The 20606-nt window shown below is 38.1% G+C and overlaps 1 non-coding gene across 1 annotated transcript; it reads right to left on the bottom strand.

Annotated features, from left to right (window-relative positions):
- Positions 1–11101: 11101 nt before the first annotated feature.
- On the bottom strand, positions 11102–11208 carry LOC131176215 (small nucleolar RNA R71). Its single transcript, XR_009146340.1, has one exon. It is a non-coding gene; the product is annotated as a small nucleolar RNA R71 (small nucleolar RNA).
- Positions 11209–20606: the final 9398 nt, after the last annotated feature.

Raw genomic sequence — 20606 nt, 5'->3', positions numbered from 1 at the left:
CCTGCCTTGAACAATAACTGAAACAAGAATGGAAAGCTCGGGTAGATGGTGCAGCTAGTTCAGAGGGAGCAAGCATCGGTGTGATACTTGAAGGGCCAATATATGACCAAGCTAACATTTAAGGCCACCAATAATGTGGCTAGCATGAGGCACTACTAATATCACTACGAATTCTGAAGGAAGTAGGGGCAATGCACATGACCATACATTCTGACTCATAACTCGTGAACAATCAATGCCAAGGCAATTTCCAAGTGAAAGACCAAAATCTAACCAAGTATGAAGCACAAATGCTTTAGTTCTTAGCTGATACATGAGACAAAGGAGGGGATATTGATATTATTCAAGTCCCTAGGGAGGAGAATAGTGAAGTAAGTGATCAACACTTAATTCGCCTTATCCCTTTCAAAGAGAGAGAATACTCGACAGTCAACTAAGATGAAGCTTTCTCTATTGACATTGGTGAAACACGAATGAGCCCTCTTTTTTATTACTTGATCAAGGGAATCTACCCCTAAGATCCCATAGAAGTAGGTAAAATAGTCAAAAAAGCATCGAGATATGGCATTATTAAGGATTGGCTCTATCGCAAGCCCTATTTACAACTGTGGCTCAAATGCATCACCTCTAAAGAAGGAATTTAAACTCTAAAGGAAATGCATGAAGGGAACTATGGCAGCCACAAAGGTGCTAAGATAATTGCCAAAAAGGCTTTTTGACAAGGACTATATTGGCCACTTGTGCTTGAAGATGTTAAGCAAGTGGTCTAAGCATGTTTAAAATGCTAAGAATTTGATCATATCCCCCACTAGCCTGCAGAGAAATTAGCTGCCATTGGTAGCCCATGGCACTTCTACCAATAGGGGATTGATATTATTAGCCCTTTCCCAATAGCCTCAGGACAATGCAAGTATGTGATAGAAACAATTGATCATTTCACAAAGTGGGCTGAAGCTGAGCCAACACTAAAGATCATTGTAAAGAAGGCCATCACTTTTGTAAAAACTAATATTCTAGCAATATTTAGAGTACTAAATGTGATAATCACTGACAATGACACCCAATTTGAGTCCAAAAAATTTCAAGGCTTCTGTGCAGAGTTTCAAATCAATCTCCAGTCTGCTAACCACAGTCTAATGGAATGACTGAAGTAACCAACAAAACCATCTTACAAGGATTTGAAAGCGATTAGATAAAGCAAAAGTTAAATGGTCGGATGAACTCCCTAATGTCCTATGTGCCTACCAAGCTACACCAAGATTAGGAATGGGGGATACACCTTTCTCCCTGACTTACAGAGCCAAAGCAGTTATCCCAGCAGAATTCCACACCCTGACAACAAGGATAGAGAACCCAAAGATTGCCACCAATGAAGAGGACCTTAAATTCTCCCTTGATTAGCTTCAAACTCATAGGGAAAAGGCCTTCATTCACATGGTAGCATGCAAATAGAAAACGACTCAAATTTTGAACACAAAAATCAAAGGACAAGCCTTTTATGTGGGTGACCTAATAATGAAAAGAGCTAGTCTAGAGAAAGGCAGAGCTAGCACAGGCAAACTTGGCCCAAACTGGGAAGGACCATATTCGGTCAGAAAGTTCATCTGCCTTGGAGCTTACAAGCTGGCTAATATGAAAGTCAAATAGCTCCTTTGAGCATGGAACATCAACAACCTCAAGAGGTGTAGATAAGCCACCAAAGGCATGCATCCGCCAATAAGGCATTAATAAGCCACTAACACACATCTGCCTAAGAGTCGTTGATAAGCCACCAAAGGCACACGTCCGTCCAAGAGGCATCAATAAGCCACTAAGGGTACACATCCACTGTAACACCCCTATTTGCATAGCCTGGTATATTTCACTGTTCTAGTGACCGGTGTCAGTCCAGACAATTAAGGGAATTATAACCACATCTAAGACACCTAGATAAGCCCTGAATGCAAATAATTAGTGATTGCTAAATAGTTAAATATAAATAAGAAAAACAGAACATAAAAGGTTAAATGAGTCGGGAGTCACAGCGATGGGTGACCTTCACGGGAAGTGACTGCGAAGGCCATCGTAACCCTAATTCTGAATAGGAAAATGTGATGCCGCGGTCCTTAGGACTACTGCAAACATAGTGGGAAAGAGAAAATCACAGAAAATAATTGTTAAGCAGGTCAAATAATTAGGTCAGGGATCCAGAAGAAATATTGAATTACTTGCAAATCGGATTAGACTGGCGAGGGGTAATTTAGTCAATTTACCCCTAGAGCTGACTCCTGATCTAACTGTCCAATAAAATCAAAGAAACGAAAATTTCAGAATCAGAAATTAAATTAAAGAACTATTGAAAATTTAAGAAAAAGAAAAAGTAAGGAAAAGTTAATTTATTACATCATGTGATGACATCAATAATGATGTCAAAAATTAAAATTAATTTGCCCCCAATAATTGACCAAGTGAAATACATAAAATGACACATAAAATTAAAAGAAAAAAAATTTTGCTTCATCTTTTTTTCCAAGTTGTGCCGTCCTCTTCCCTCTCCAATTCTCTCAAACCTCCATTTTTACACCTCCATGAAAGTTTGATTCAAGCTTGAAATCCCTCACTAAACCCTAAATTCTCCCATAATTACTTCATAAAACTTTATTTTCTTTCCTTGAGAAGGAGATTGAGTAAGAAAGAAAGAAGAAAAGAGAGAAAAATTGGGTGATTGAACTTCAAAGTTGAGGTAAGTCATTTAAATTAAAAGTTTAGTTTACTACTTGTGTTCTTAGTTCAATTAACCTAGAAATTAACTTAAAATAAAAAATTAAAAAAAAAAACAACTATGGGGGATTAGTTAGGAATTTGGCTAGCAATTAAGGGAGTTAGTAGTGCATGATTTTGATGAAAGTGAATGGCTACTTGAGGTGAATTAAGCATGTAGACAATGGATATACACTTCAAGTGCATTAAATCTCATAATTATGAAATTAGGGTTCTTAACCCTCTTGAAAATTTGGGAAAAATTGAGGAACTGGTCAAATGATGCAAATGACCTTAAGTGAGGTTGAAAATGGTCAATTGGGACCATTTGTGGTGTGTTTGAATTAGTAGACTGAAATTACAATTCGGATTGGTTAGAGTCACTATTCTGGCAGCTTGACCTAGGTCTCTTTCAGGGACTAAAACTGAAAATTTACCAGCCCAATTGATGTCAAGCCAATTGGGAATGAAAATAAACACATAATGGCCCATTTTTCATTGAGGAACCATACCTAGAAAATGATATTACGATAGTGAACAATTAGGTCAAACCCGGGCGTAGTGCAGTGCCACTGTACCAAAATAACTAAATGAACAATCATTTAGCCATAACTTGGGCTATGCAGGTCCAAATGACCTAATTTTGTGGCATTAGAAAGGTATGACATAGCACTACAATTTTCATGAGGAATACCAATCCAAATTCTGCCCATAACTAAGTCATTTTGCCACCCAAAGTTAGAGATCCAAAACTGCCAGAACCAATTAGGTGCCCAGAAAATCTGGGTTAAACAATCCGGCTAGCCTAATTCAAATGGCCATAACTTGGGCTAAAAAACTCCAAATGGAGTGATTCAAAAATAGAATTAAAGATAAGACAATAAAGAACAACTTTTATAGAGAATACTTTGCTAAATTCCCACAGCAACATGACCAATGGAACAGTGCAAAGTAGGACATCAAAACTGAAAATTTGAAATTGTGCTCAGGAGACTTAAAATTTAAAGAAACAATCAAAATCAACAAATTAAGCAACCAAAATGTGCTATGTGGGTGAAATTGAAATTCTCATACCTATTAAGCATAAGAAAGACAATAATTTGACTTAAATAGTATTGTGAATAGTAAACCCAAAATATAAAATTCAAATAACATTAAATCAAGCATATTAGAGCTAGACATAAGTAATTGTGAATTTATTATTGAATTTATTATACGTTATGATAGTGAAACACTATAAAATTGTGTATTTCAGTTGAAAAGAATACCAGAAAAGAACCCGAGCCATCGAGTTAAGGCCTAGAGGTGACTCGTATAAGGTTTGTGCACAACATAAAATTTTTCTGTAAATTCTCTTTGACAATTTGTTTTGATGAATAAATTGTGATTTATTTTTATTGCAAATTTGTGAATGAAATGAATATTATGCTTTTGACCTAAATTATTGGAAATGAAATTGTATGTGTTTGAATTTTTAATAAATGTTTAGTAAAATGTTAAGATAGTTTTAAAACCACAGTGTCGTGACCATATATTTGAATGCCTCACTAGCATGACTAGTGAGAGGAATTAGTTTTGAATTTTGATTCCCTCTCTGGTTGAAGTGTTGAGGTGTGTGCCAGTAGAGGAAGAAATTGAATGGGTACCCATAGATTGAGCTAGCTAGCCTTGAGATTTTTCATAAGCCTCCGGCTATTGAGATGAACATTGTTATGATGGCATGATATAACTGTGTGTTTTTATGAAATCCGTTTTGAGACTTCCTAAATGAGATTGTTTGGACTAAAAATTTATAAATTATGTTTTGTATCTATTTTTCATGTTCAGTACCTTATTTGAATAAATGTGATTTGACCTATGCATAAAATGTTATTTTAGTATATTGTGCACCACTGAGTCATAGTACTCAGCGATAGTTTTTTATTGCTGTCGCAGGTAAAGAGACTAGTAGAGCAGCTGAGTGAGCTGCTAAGGACTGCTGTGCTACTTTTGGATATTTTATCAGGTATAAATTTTATACCCTGATTGTATATATTTATTTTGATATATGCAACTATATGTACATGTGTAAAATGGTCTTGAGCAATTTATACAGATTTTGTAATAATATTATTTTGAATTTTCTGATGTAATTTTTTAACTGATGAATGTAAATTAATTTTCCTTTAATACAATGTGTATGAAATTAATTATTACTAATTTTGGAAATAAACGAATTGAAATTTTGAGTTATGACCTATTTAATTGAAATGTGGAGTTTGGGGTAAATTTGTGTTGATTGAGTTGAATTGGTGGTTGATTTGGTTGAAGTGTTATATTGGGAATGTTTTTCACAGGTAAAATTTTTCAGTTTTCTCAAATACAGCCGACACTCTGCCGAAATTTTTCTAAAATTTGCAGAAAAATGAAAATGGACAAAAAATTTAACATGGCTTTTAAACCTTAATTAAATGTTTTTAATTCCTACAAAAAAATGCTCACCACTTTCAAAAAGTAAGAAAATTATTTTAAAATCCCTTGTAGTATATTTAATGGGTTATCGATAGACAGAGTCGGTAATTCATCAGGAATACTACGGGATCATGTTACGCCTTACAGAGGGGTAAGGTGTGAAATCCACCCAAGAGGCATCAACAAGCCACCAAAGGCACGCGTCCACTAATAAGGTGTTGATAAGGCACCAAAATCAAATGTTCGCCTAAGAGGTGTTGACAAGCTACCAAAGGCACACATCTGCCAATAAGGCATTAACAAAGCCACTAAAGGCACACATTTACTAATAAGGCATCGATAAAACCACCAAGGGCACACGTCGTCAACAAGCCATTAACAAAGACAATCATGGCCAAAAATCAATGGAAAACACAAAAATGCTAAAAAGACTACATGTAACCTCAAAAGAACAACCAATTCAAAAGCATAAGACTTTCAAGTAAATACTCAAACTTCAATCCTTATAAAAATCCTAAGTATTTTATTACTAGGTTACTCAGACTTTAGTCCTTATAAAAATCCTAAAGCATTTATTACTAGGTTACTCAGACTTTAGTCCTTATAAAAATCCTAAGATTTTATTACTAGGTTACTCGGACTTCAATCCTTATAAAAATCCTAAGTATTTTATTATTAGGTTATTCGGACTTAGGTCCTTGTAAAAATCCTAAGTATTTTATTATTATGTTTTTAGTCCTTATAAAAGTCCTAAGTATTTTATTTACTAAGTTACATAGACTCCAGTCCTCAAAAAGGCCTAAAATTTTATGATGCCTGAACTTTAGTCCTTAGATAAGTCTCATTAGTCGGATACTTAGGTAATGATAAATTACAATAGCTTAAAATATTTTCTACCCTTTTTCCAATGTTGATGCTTTAACAAATGAATGGATACTCAAACATAAGAAATAAAAGAGTATAAAAAAGTAACAAAAAGAAGATCTACATGAGAAAAATAAATTTCATTCATAGAGAAAATTAAGTTACAAAAAATACAAATATTTCAATAAATGCTTGGCCCCGCCTCATCACCACTGACAAGAGGGGTACCCTTACCCTCACCCTCGCCTCCTCTTTCCCAACCTCTTCCTCATCTGCCAGCTTAATAAAATCAATCTGACCTGAAACTATTTCTTTGCTACATTCGAAGTTAACACCCAGCTAGCGCTTAGAAAGCTCTGACATAATAATCGTCTACAAGCCGATATATAAATCCACTAATCTTTCATTAGAGGACTTAATCTTAGCATCCAGCTCCTGGATTCGAACATTGACTCTATCATTTCAACCTGATGGTGGCCCTTAGTAGATGATAGCTCTATGGTAAGGAAGGCCACCTTACTCTTAGAAGCTTCTAGGTTAGATAGTAGCTGCTTGATTTGGTCATCCCTCTCTTTCATGGCAAACTCTAGGGCGCTACAGTTAGTTTAAAGTTCCCCATAGCTATCGCAGAGTCCCTGAAGGTACTCTTGTACAACATTATTCATAGTCACTATCTCCAAGCTTAAGCTTATAAACCAAAGAATCAAATCTTAGCCGCTCTCAGGCTTAAGCCGAGCTTAGTCCCCAGGGAGAGTCAACTTCCTCCCAAGCAACTCTGCCAATGGTAAATTCTTAGCCACTTGGGATTGCCTCCGTAGGATAGCATTTGGCCTGCTGGCACTTGGGTTAGTTGCATTATCTATAATCGAAGGAGGTAATAGAGGAGGTAGTACAACTTCAGCCACAATAGTCTTAGTAACGACCCCTATAAGAGGGGCAGGTATCTTCTTTGTCTTCTTTCTCTTCTTGGGAGCTAGCTCGGTACCCACCCCACTTTCCTTCCTTTTCTGAGCAAAAATTGCTTTCAGTGAATTGTACCCTCGCCCAGCCATACCTATAAACACAAAAAGAAATTAGTAAGTATAATGAGAGCAAAGATAGAGAAATTTTTTAGTTTACCCTCTTCAAGAGTAGTAGCAGTTTACACCACACTCAAACGAAAAGCCTCTTCAACATGAGGGCCACCCTCACTCGCCTTAATGGCGGTAGCAAATTAATCCTTATATAAGTAAACTAACATATCAACTTGATATTTCTCTTTCTTATAAGATTTCTCTAGCTCTTTGATGGAGGTATAATCATTTTTACTCAAAATATATCTACCCTCATACTTAGTGGGTTTGGGCATTTAATGTAGCAGGAAACACTCCCAACTCCACCCCTCTTCCATAGTCAACATAAAAAATTGATTTTTCCATCATTTTAGGGAAGATGGAAGCCCAGTAAGCAAGGGAAACCCACCCTTAGTAATAAAATAACAAAAGTCTGCGTTCTCGTGTGAGAAGAACTTATGAAAGTTCTAGAATACCTTCACCGTAGCCACTAATTTTTTCTCTTGATAAAGCATGAGGAAAGGGACCAAGGCTCTCTAGCTGTTGGGATGAAGCTAAGAAATAAAGATATTGTAGAACTGAAGAACTTTGACAAAGAATGGATCCAAGGAAAATCGCACACCCACTTTGAGCTATTCTTCATTGATCATAATATAATTACCATGGGAAAGAATATAAATTGGCCTTATGTGCTCCTTCAACCTATAGGTGAACATGTAGGTTGGAAGATGTTGCTCCTCTGAAATTTCTTGGATCTCATCTCGAGTGATTCGACTAGCTATCATACCAACTCCTAGAGCCCCCTTCACAGACTGTCTTCCTTTCCAACTGTAGCAGGGAGTCTTATGCCTAGACCTAGATGGGCCTGAGGACTTACGAGCTATGACCATTTCTCCCTCTCTAACAACCATTATCATAGCCTTCAGTTGCTCCATAAGTTGCTGAGAAGTCTCTTCTCCATCCAGTAACCTCCTGATGAGGGGTTGCCAAGTCAAATGAATCTTCTGTGGTGTCTTGGCCTAAGTTCAAAGTCAGCGTACTCATTAAAAAAAAGGAAAAAGAAAGAAAAGAGCAAAAAAGGGAAAATAAAAGTTTTACCTTAAAAAACACTAAAGAAGAACTTCCTCTAGGTGATGAGAAAGCTAAATCTCTGGCAAAAAGGGTGGAACAGAGAAGAAAGGGAAAGTAAATGATAATAAGTATGAAAATGGAATAAGTTTTTGTCCTTACATATATATAGTAGAAGCAATAAATGAGAGAATCCTCAAAACGCTTAATAAGACACCTGGAGCATCATATTGACATGATTAGCACACAAATCTCTAAACAACAAAATATTTCAAAACTTTTCAAATCCCACCTATCGTCCAATGACACCTAAGTGACAGGTATGTGGGATGTTCATCATAAAATAAGAATTCCCATCATTAAGGATCATCGAGCCTAAAGACTCAAATGCTCATAAGGGGATTAATGATATTAGAACCACTAAAATAATACCATAAGACGAGTAATGAATAACCGAATAAATGAGTTAGGAGCTGTTTAAATAAGATGATACCCGAACACTCAGATAAGAGAGTTACTTGCCCAACTATACCAATGATACTCATATCACTTTCAAGGATAAGGATCCCGAGACATCTATCATGATCAGAATCCTATCCACAGGAGGACTCAACCAGCAGAGTAGACTCCTAATTCCACTCAACTGCTAATACACTTGAATTGTATATATGTTTTTAAGCACAATTGTATACTATCTCATAGAATTTAGGTAAGTAATCTCATGCATAGTAGTTGATTTCATTAGTTTTTGTAATTTCGATTATCAAGCCCTTAATTTCATGTTTTTTGCATCATTTCAGGTGTTTAGGTGAAGCCCCAGAGTATAAGAGTGCAAAAGGGAAACTTGGAGAAGTCAAAAGACTCAGAATTTCTACTGATACAAAGTACACGGGCCGTGTAAGCCAAACCACAGACCCGTGTAACCTTCTGCCAGACGAAAGCCAGAGAGCCAATGGAGAAACAAAAGTACACGGGTCGTGTAATTGGACCCATGTAATCTGTAGGGACCCGTGTAAGTCTCTGCCGGGCACAAGCTTGAAGAACTTTCTAAGAACAAAAGTATACAGCTTGTGTAACTAGGCCGGTGTAGCCAGCACAGACCCGTGTAAGTCTCTATGCCAATGCAAGACTCCGCAATTCCACTCCAGTAAGTTACACGGCCCTGGGCTGTGTAGTGACACATAGTCCGTGTACCTTGCGGCAGCCAGTTTTCAAACCCGAATTCCCGCTCTTGTTTACACATTCAAATCAGACTCCTAAGGCTTTTGGGACTCAAAATGACCTAACCCTAGAATAGCTATTATAAATAGAAAGAGAAAACATCCAAAAAAAGGGAGAGGATCCTTTGGCAACACTTTTAGGAGTTTTAAAGAGACTCGCATTTTGCACTCTCTCTAGCTATCTTGAGGAGAAGAATATCAGCATCAAGAGGAGTTTTCCAGCTGAAGTTCTACAAGATCAAAGCTGCAAACTCTCTTCAGTTATCTTCTTAAACGGATTTTTATTATTTTATTTCTTTTATATGATTTCTTTTTACTGTCTTTACCTTTTTATCATGATGTTTGTTGAACTCATGAGTGAGTAGTTTTCATATTCTGGAATTGGGAGAGTAATGCTTGTAATCATTGTTATGGATAAACATTAAGTTTTATTTATTGGATTTGAGATTTGTTCCTTGATTTAATTTCTTGTGATCTTAATACATTCTATGTGCAGGTACCCACTTAATATTGATTGTAGATATTAATTGAAGGACTGAAAAGTGAAGATTAATATTAAAAAATCAAGATTTTGAACCTAGGAATTCTGACCTAGACATAGGCTGATACATTTGTGGAATTTCAAAATTAGTCGAAGGCCTTAAAGGATTTTAATTAATTTGATCACCATGAAAGTCGGGTTTAAGTTAATTAGAATACACCCTAGGTGCCTTGAGAGAGGACTTAGGATAACTTAGGACTGATTTCCATCAAGGCAAACAATTTTCAATCTAGTAAATAGACAAGATAACATTCATAGTAAGATTCAAGTGTGAAATCTTAATTCCGAAATTGTTCCAAAATAGATTACTTCATTTTAAATTTATCATTTTAGTGTTTAAAATAGACAACTTTCATTCCTTCATTATTTGATAGCCTAAACAGTCAAAATTACTGTGTACATTGTTACTTACTAATCAAATTCCTCGTGGGAACGATACTTTACTCATCACTTTATTATTCATTAGCGATCTGTGCACTTGTGGTGGTTGTAAAACCAACAAACAAGTTTTTGGCGCCGTTACCAAGGAATTTTGGCTTTAGTAATATCGAGTAATAGGCAATTTAGCTGATTTAGGCAATTATATTTATTATCTAATTTTATTTGATTTGTTTTATTTCTTTTCTCTTCTCTCAGGTGCCCGATAGTGGTATATGACCAGAATAAGGCCAGAAGAAGAAATTTTGGACTGTGATCCGGAGATAGACAGAACTCTTAGAGCCATCAGGAGGGAAAGAAAACATCAAGAGCACGATCAAGAAGATCCTGAAATTCCAACCATGGCCGAGAATAATGACAGACCAAGACTCTTGAGAGACTATGGAGCTCCATCTGTCCAAGGATTTCAGCCTAGTGTCACTAGACCCACAGTGGAAGCCAACAACTGTGAATTAAAACCAGCATGGCTTCAAATAATTCAACAAACCCAGTTTGCGGGTTCACCAACAGAAGATCCACATTATCACCTTTAGTGCTTTCTTGCCCTTTGTGACACATTTAAGATGAATGGAGTGTCTGATCAAGCCATAAGACTCAGAGCATTTCCATTCTCCCTTCGAGATAGAACAAGGAAGTGGTTACTTTCTCAATCAGCTGGAACGTTCACCACTTGGGAAAACCTCTCACAAGCTTTTCTAGTAAGGTATGTTGCACCTGCAAAGACTGCAAGACTAAGACTTGAGCTCAACACCTTCAGACAAAAGGAAGGTGAATCACTCTATGACGCATGGGAAAGATATAAAGACCTGCAGAGGAAATGTCCACACCACGACATTGAAGATTGGCTACTAGTGCAAAATTTCTATAATGGGTTACTACCCTCTACAAGGAGCACAGTTGATTCAGCTACAGAAGGTGACTTAATGGAGAAAATAGTGACACAAGCACTTGAACTTTTAGAGAGGGTTGCATACCATAATTATGAGTGGTCAAATGAAAGAGGAAATGCAAGGAGAACAGTAGGGGTCCTGGAAGTGGACGCCGTAACCATGATAAATGCTCAATTTGATCAGCTCACAAAGAGGCTTGATAAAATGCAAACCAATGCAGTAGGGATGAATAGTCAACATGAGGACAGCTATGGAGGAGGATATTCAGAATATAACAGTTTTAATGAACCCTCTATGGAATAGATGAACTATGTGAATAATGGAGGAAACTTCAACCAGAGGCAGCCCAACAATCCATATTCAAACACTTAAAACCTTGGATGGAGGAACCATCCAAATTTCTCATGGTCAAATCAGCAGAACTAGCCAATAAATAAGCAACAGAGGTACAAACTGCCAGTACCCCCTGGATTTCAGAATAGAGGCCAAAACTTTGCACAACCACCATCGCCTCCTCAACCTCAGCAACCTGAACTGAAGATGACCATGAAATCCATGATGGAAGGGTTCCTAGCAGATCAACAACAACATAATGAATTGATTAAATAGCTAACTTCCAGAATGGACCAATTTGCTACCCATAACAAGATGCTGGAGAATCAAGTTGCTCAGCAAGCAAGTTCTTCAAGTAAGGCTGCTGGTAAACTGCCTAGTCAATCGGAGATGAACCCAAGGGAACATTGTAAGGCAGCTACATTGAGGAGTGGGAGAACTCTAGTACAATAAGAGAAAGAACCAACAGGTGAGACCTTAGAAAAATCTGAAAGCCAAGCAGAGAAAAAGGAGGGAGAAGCTAAGAAAGATCAGGAAGCAGGGAAGAAAAAGAAGTTACCGGAGCCATACCAGCCTCCCTTACCTTTGCCTCAGAGATTTTAAAAAGCCAAATTGGACAAGCAGTTTGGAAAGTTTTTAGAAGTTTTACAGAAACTTTATATTAACATCCCCTTTACTTAAGCACTCTCTCAAATGCCATCCTATGCCAAATTTCTTAAGGAAATTCTGTCAAAGAAAAGAAAGCTGGAAGACTATGGGACAGTAGCTCTAACAGAGGAATGCAGTGCCATACTGCAAAACAAACTACCTCCAAAGCTGAAAGATCCAGGAAGCTTCTCGATACCCTGCCTTATTGGCAACAAGAAAATAGACAAGGCCCTCTGCGATCTTAGGGCAAGTGTGAGTTTAATGCCCCTATCAATATGCAAAAAGCTGGAGATCGAAGAACTGAGGCCTACGACAATCTCATTGCAATTGGCTTATCGATCTATTAAATATCCAGTGGGCATACTTGAGAACATCCCTATCAAAGTGGGAAAATTCTTCATTCTAGTAGACTTTATTGTCTGTGAAATGGAAGAAGATGTTAAGATCCGTATCATCTTGGGAAGACCATTCTTGGCAACCGCTAGAGCCATCATAGATTTAAAAAATGGGAGAATAACCCTCAAGGTAGAAGAAGAAGAAGTGGAATTCAACTTATTCAACACAATGAAACACAAATTCAAACTTGATGAATACTTCAAGGTTGACATAATTGGCAAACAAGTTGAAGAGGAATTTCATAAGACACATCCTAAAGATCCTCTTGAAGCATGTATTGTGCACAGCCACACAGTGAATGATGAAAACACAGAAATAACAGCCTGTGAACAATAGTTAGCAGCTCATCCACCCCTAGCTAAAGCCTCCGAGATGGAGGAGTTAAAGGAGGAACAGCCTAAGATCAAGCTCCAGGAAAATGCCAAACAAGTAGAGCTTAAACCTCTCTTGTCCTCACTAAGGTACGCATTTCTAAACTCAAATTCTAAATATCCTGTTATAATTAATGCTAGCCTTTCTAAGTTAGAAAAGGAAAAATTGTTAAGAGAACTTAGGATCCATAACAAGGCCATAGGGTATAAAATAGAAGACTTGAAAGGAATCAACCCCTCGATTTGCATGCATAGGATACACATGAAAGAAAACAGTAAACCCACTATCGAGCACCAAAGAAGACTTAACCCAAACATGAAAGAAGTAGTCAAGAAAGAAATTTTAAAACTATTAGATGCAGGTATCATATACCTAATTTATGATAGTAAATGGGTTAGTCCAGTACATGTAGTTCCTAAGAAGGGTGAGACAACTGTTATCCAAAATACAAACAATGAACTAATCCCTACTAGGGTAGTCAATGGCTGGCGAATGTGCATAGATTATAGAAAATTGAATAGTGCTACCAGAAAATACCATTTTTCTCTCCCTTTCATCGACCAAATGTTAGAAAGGTTAGCAAAGTACTCTTATTTCTGTTATCTAGATGGGTATTCGAGATTCTTCCAAATTCCCATTAACCCAGAAGACCAAGAAAAAACCACATTCACTTGCCCTTATGGAACATTTGCATATAGAAGAATGCCTTTTGGTCTTTGTAATGCCCCTGCTACTTTTCAAAGATGCATGATGGCTATTTTTTCTGATTATATTGAAAATATCATGGAAGTTTTATGGATGATTTTTTTGTTTATGGAACTACTTTTGATGATTGCCTAGCTAATTTATCTAAGGTGTTGCAAAGATGTGAAGAATCAAACCTAGTCCTAAATTGGGAAAAATGCCACTTCATGGTAAGGGAAGGTATAGTTCTGGGACATTTGATATCAGAAAGAGGAATTGAGATTGATAACGCAAAAATTGAGATCATTGAAAACATGCCACCACCAACATCAGTTAAGGGAGTGCGAAGTTTTTTGGGACTTGTAGGGTTCTACAGAAGATTCATTAAAGATTTTTCCAAAATAGCTAAGCTACTTACCAACCTGTTAAGTCAAGATGTTCCCTTTTATTTTGATGAAAATTGCCTTGTTTCTTTTAACAGGATCAAAGAAGCCCTGATCTTAGCACCAATAATGCAGCCACCAAATTAGGAGCTACCATTCGAGGTGATGTGCGATGCGAGTGACTTTGCAATTGGAGTGGTGCTCAGGCAAAGAAAAGATAAAAAGCTCCATGCCATTTATTATGCTAGCAAGACACTCGATGATGCGTAAATCAATTATGCTACCACAGAGAAGGAATTTCTAGTAGTGGTGTTTGCAATGGACAAATTCAGATCTTACCTAATTAGGTCAAAAGTCATTGTATTCACAGATCATGCTGTAATCCGGTACCTTTTGAACAAGAAGGAAGCAAAACTAAGGCTGATTCGATGGATTCTAGTCTTGCAAGAATTTAACCTTGAAATCAAGGATAAAAAGGGATCCGAAAATGTAGTGGCTGACCATCTTTCAAGGCTGAAATTAGAGTACACAGGAGACTTTGAGGATTTGCCAATTGATGACTCATTTCCTGATGAGCAATTACTTGCATTCTCTAAGGCTCCATGGTATGCTGACTTTGTTAATTTTCTTGTATGCAAGGTATTACCTCCAAACATGACTTATCAGCAAAGGAAGAAATTCCTACATGATGTGAGATATTACACATGGGAGGAACCTCTACTATACAAAAGATGTAATGATGGGCTGATAAGAAGATTCATACCAGAGGAAGATATGGAAAGTATCCTTTATCACTGCCATTCATCACTATATGGAGGACATTTTGGCACCTCAAAAATAGCAACCAAGATCTTGCAAGCAGTATTTTACTGGCCACATTTGTTTAAAGATGTGAGATCCTTTGTCCTAGCTTATGATCAATGATAAAGCACAGGTAACACTTCAAGTAGGAATGAAATGCCACTGCATGGTATACTTGAGGTAGAATTGTTTGATGTATGGAGGATAGACTTCATGGGCCCATTCCCCTTTTCCTATGGAAACAAGTATATTCTGGTTGGTGTTGATTATGTGTCAAAATGGGTAGAAGCAATAGCCACACTAACCAACAATGCTATAGTGGTCACAAGGTTCCTTAAGAAGAATATCTTTACGAGATTTAGCACACCGCGAGCAATAATCAGTGATGGAGGAAGTCACTTCTGTAACCAACAATTCTAAACACTACTGAAAAAGTATGGAGTAACTCACAAGGTGGCCACACCTTATCATCCTCAAACCAGCGGCCAAGTAGAAATCTCAAATAGGGAACTGAAGCAGATTCTAGAGAAAACTGTAAACAGATCCAAGAAGGACTGGTGCATGAACTTAAATGATGCACTGTGGGCATACCGCACTGCATATAAAACCCCAATTGGCACAACACCCTTCCGACTGGTTTATGGAAAATTATACCATCTCCCTATTGAACTTGAGCATAAAGCTTACTAGGCAATTCAGATCCTAAACTTTGACCTCAAAGCTGCTGGTGAAAAAAGGCTCCTACAACTGAATGAGTTGGAAGAAATCCGATAGGATGCATACAAAAATGCCAAAATCTTCAAGGATAAAACCAAAAGATGGCATGACAGGTGCATAATAAGGAAAGAAATAAAAGAAGGAGATCTTGTCCTATTATTCAACTCTAGATTGAAACTCTTTTCAGGGAAACTGAAATCAAGATGGTCTAGATCTTTTAAGGTCACTCAAGTCTTTCCACATGGAGTAGTAGAAGTGTGGAGCGAAACCTTAGGAGCATTTAAGGTCAATGGGCAGAGGCTGAAGCCTTACTTTCAGGAAGAACCCATAGAAATGGGAGTCAATTACACCCTCGACCATCCTACTGACAGATCATAAACAAGCAAAGTCCAGCTAAAGACTATAAACAAGCGCTTTTTGGGAGGCAACCCAAAATTTTTCTGAACTTTCCTTCTTTTCCTTTTTCATATTGACTTTTTTTGTTTCACACTCATTAGTATTTGATTTTGTAGGACCTTCTGGAAAAGAAAAAGGGGAGTAGAGAACAAGATAAGAGAGGAATCACTAAGTTAGAACCACAAAAGAGAATATTGAACAAAATCGGAAAAGTAGCTCTATTGCTAATCTTTGCATCCATTTCATGTGTTGTGATGATAAAAATTTTCATTTGGGAAAAATTTGGAAAATTAGAAAGTACACAGGTCATGTACTGGTTTCACACGCCCCGTGTAACTTTCTGGAAGTCCGTAAATATCTTGCAATTTTAGCTCTGAGGGAGACAGAAAGTTACACGGGTCCATAGCCCAATTTACATGGACCGTGTAATGTTGCTAGCAAAATAGCTTGAAGACAGAAAGTTACACGGGTCTTCTTTATACTTGACATGGATCGTGTAACACGTCCAGCAAAGTAACTCAAGAGGCAGTAAGTTACACGGGTCCCAGAGCTTCATTTACATGGGCCATGTACTATGATAGAATTTGAAATTTCTGAGCAGAAATTTACACGGCCCTACATGTCGGGACCCGTGTAGTGATATATGACTCATGTATCATATTGCAGATGTGACTCCTGGGGTGCGCAACGCGCGAAATGAAGAGTCCTAATGGCTTTTTAAATGCACCCCTCACATTAAACCCGTTCATAAAGGCCAAACCCTTCATCTCCACCCCTCCTAGTCTATAAAAACCCCTCAAATCTCTTCTCCCTTCACCAAACCCTACTCTTCTCCTTCCCAAAAACTCATCAATGGCTCCTGCAAAGAGATCTGCGTGAAGAATGGGCTCTTCCTCAAGGCAGGGAGGGGAATCCTCACCTTCTCCCCCTCAGCCGACACCCCAATGCCCAAGAACAAGGGCAGCCTCCCCTCAACCCTCTCAACCAGCCCATCCTCCACCACGACCTCAACCACAAGTTACTCCTAAACCATAAATCTCCATTCCTTGGGGATTCCATGATGATGCCCACAAGGCAATGTGCACACGGCTTCACACCCGAAAAATAACCTCCACGAAATATATGGATTTCACACTGCTAGAGCAAATCGAGCTGCAGGATGAGATCAACGGGCTACTTGATAGCATTAGGTGGACAAGGTTTGCCCAACGCCAATTCCCAGCATACTGGGACATCACATTGGAGTTTTTAGACAGTTTCAAGGCCACCTTATGGCCTACCGATAGGGAAGACAGAGGCAAAATTTAATTTCACCTCCTTAGTGTTGACCGGGTGATGAACATAGATGAGTTCAATGCCATCTTCGGCTTTGACAGTGCCAGCCACTAGGAGATCCCTAGGAACCACATACTCTACAACAACATCAACTTCTAGAGTTCCATTGCCCTAAACATGGAGCCATATAACTCTAGCAAGTCCAAATCTATGGGCATCACAAGTCCAGCCCTGTGCTACATGCGTCAGTTCACCGCCCACACCATCATGGGCCATGGTGATAGCCTTGGCGTGGTAAACGCCAGCGAGCTATTCTTCTTGTGGTGTATGGTCACCGAGAAACGCTGCAACACTGGCTTCTTTTTGTGCAACCACCTCTGCTGCCTCTGTCATCAGCCTACAGGGCACATCATGCTTGGTGGCCTTGTCACAACCATTGCGCTCCACTTCGGATTCGTTCCAGGACATCATAGGCTACGCTCTATCACTGGAACATCAAGAATAGATCAAACCATCTACATATCCATGGGGATATGTAAGAAGGTGGGCAACACCTACTACCTGCTGGATGCCGAAGGGAATGCCATCCCTCAGAGAGACGAAGCACAAGAAGGACCTAGCGAGACTTCACAGCCACAGGTGGAAACTCAAGAGCCCATGTTTCAGGAGCCCCCGCTTGAGTGCCTCCATACACACCACCACCCACAAACTCAGTACTCGCATACCTATAGCGCATGGAGACCACAATCAACAACAGGATGCGAGCAGTCGAGGACAGCCTCCAGGAAGCCCATAACAAGTTGGACATGCTTATGGAAAGGCTCGATGAAGAGGAGCTAGCATCACCATCATTACCATCAGAGACCTTTTAGACCTAGGACTATAGGATAGGTTCTTTATTGTAAAATCTTGAATACCTTAGTCCTAGATTGCAATCACAAGTCTCTTTTATTTGCTTTATGTCCAAGCTTTTCCATGCTTAATAAATAATATGCTTCCTTATAACTTGTGTACGTTTTCTCTAATTTTGCATATTATGTTAACATTGAGGACAATGTCTGGTTTGAGTTTGGGAGGGGGGGGGGGGGTACAAATGCATTGCATATCATTATATTGTTTAAATTCAGCTATAATATTCTTGTGTATCAAAATTCCAGAAACTAAAAAAATATTGAAAATTTTTGAAAATTTTGAACTTTAAATTGTGAAACTTAGAACTATAACCAATTTCTAGTAAGCTAATAATTGGACTCCACGGGATAGAGGAATGAATGTATCTAGATAGGCAAAAAGGGATTCTAACGTGTTGTCTATGAAAAACCTAATCTCTTTAGTGGAATTAGACTAGTTAAACCCCTTCATAGCCATTAATCTGTCACATTGAACTTGTAAAATTAGGAGAAAATTTTTTGAAATACAAGTAAACCTAAAAATGCTTCAGCAGCTCTAGAACATGTCTCTTGGACCTATCAAGGCGAAATCCTAGCATATGCTTGATGAAGAAATGATTAAGGCATTCTTTGTTATAGCCTCACTAAGCCTTAGCCACCCTTAATTAAAATGTATATCCCTTGTAGCCAACTTGAAGCCTATATTTATCCCTTAGATTTTTTTTTTCCTTGTTTACCCATATTATTTACCTAGCCCTAGCCTAAACACATGCCTACCCTTTTGAGGAAGCTAAATGCATAAGTAAAGAGTATATTAAAATGCAAAAAAAAAAATGGAGAGAGGATGTAGAACTCAAGAAAGAGTGAAAGTGTGCAATTGAAATGAAAGAAAAATTTGCCTTTCCAACCTAGCAAAAGCAATGAGTTTGGGGGGGGGGGGGTAGAGGACAAAAGGGACATAAAAATATAATAATAAAAAAAAAGAAGTCCCAAGATAAGTATCATGGAAGTATGCTTGACACTAAAAAAAAAACCAAAAGCCCTTCCTCTCCATACAAAATCAGTAGAATAAACTTAGCATACTTGGTATTTTATGCATACGTGCTATCCTCATATTTGCATTCCCTATAAACCTTTCATTGGCAACCAAGTCATTAACCCTTTAGCCCCATTACAACCATTTTACAGACCTTTTGATCTTTTGAAAAGTGTATGCTACATTAGTGGAGATAGAAAATTGAGATATGCCTATGGAGTTGGAATTGAGTTACTTTATCACAATCATTCACAATAGAGGTAAATTTGGGGGAGTATGTGTTTCTTAAGTTTACCCTGATAAAACAGGTTATTTGTGACTTATTAATGGCCTTGCAAAGAGGAATAATTAGTTGAAGCACCAAAAAGGAGGTGAGGTTCTAAACAGGCAGCTATTAGAACCCTTATACCTTGAAAGAGGGTAATTGGTATGAAGTTGGAGGAGTTTAATTTTGTGCTTATTAAATTATTGGTTATATTCCTAAGTATCCCCTGAAATGTGTTTTAAAACAGAGTTTTGTTTTACTTGAGGACAAGCAAAAGTTTGAGTTTGGGAGTATTTGATACACTTGAATTGTATAGATATTTTTAAGCATAATTGTATACTATCTCATAGCATTTAGGTAAGTAATCTCATGCATAGTAGTTGATTTCATTAGTTTTTATAATTTCTACTATCAAGCCCTTAATTCCATGCTTTCTGCATCATTTCAGGTGTTTGGGTGAAGCCCCAGAGTATAGGAGTGCAAAAGGGAAGCTTGGAGAAGTCAAAAGACTCAGAATTTCTACTGATACAAAGTACACGGGCCGTGTAAGCCAAGCCACAGACCCATGTAACCTTCTGCCAAACGAACGCCAGAAAGCCAATGGAGAAACAAAAGTATACGGGTCATGTAATTAGACCCGTGTAATCTGCAGGGACCAGTGTAAGTCTCTGTCAGGCACAAGCTTGAAGAACTTTCTGAGAATAAAAGTACACGGCCCATGTAACTACGCTCGTGTAGCCAGCACAGACCCGTGTAAGTCTCTATGCCAATGCAAGACTCCACAATTCCACTCCAGTAAGTTACACGGCCCTGGGCCGTGTAGTGACACATGGGCCGTGTACCTTGCGGCAACCAATTTTCAAACCCGAATTCCTGCTCTTGTTTACACATTCAAATCAGACTCCTAAAGCTTTTGGGACTCAAAATGACCTAACCCTAGCACAGCTATTATAAATAGAAAGAGAAAACATCCAAAAAAGGGAGAGGATCCTTTGACAGCACTTTTAGGAGTTTTAAAGAGACTCGCATTCTGCACTCTCTCCAGCCATCTTGAGGAGAAGAATATCAGCATCAAGAGGAGTTTTCCAGCTGAAGTTCCACAAGATCAAATCTGCAAACTCTCTTCGGTTCCTTCATTCCATCTCCT

This window comes from Hevea brasiliensis, chromosome 18 (genome assembly GCF_030052815.1).
Source record: "Hevea brasiliensis isolate MT/VB/25A 57/8 chromosome 18, ASM3005281v1, whole genome shotgun sequence".
In the NCBI taxonomy this organism is placed as follows: Eukaryota; Viridiplantae; Streptophyta; class Magnoliopsida; order Malpighiales; family Euphorbiaceae; genus Hevea; species Hevea brasiliensis.
Note: the sequence above shows the minus strand (reverse complement) of the source record. Positions and strands in the feature narration are given on the sequence as shown.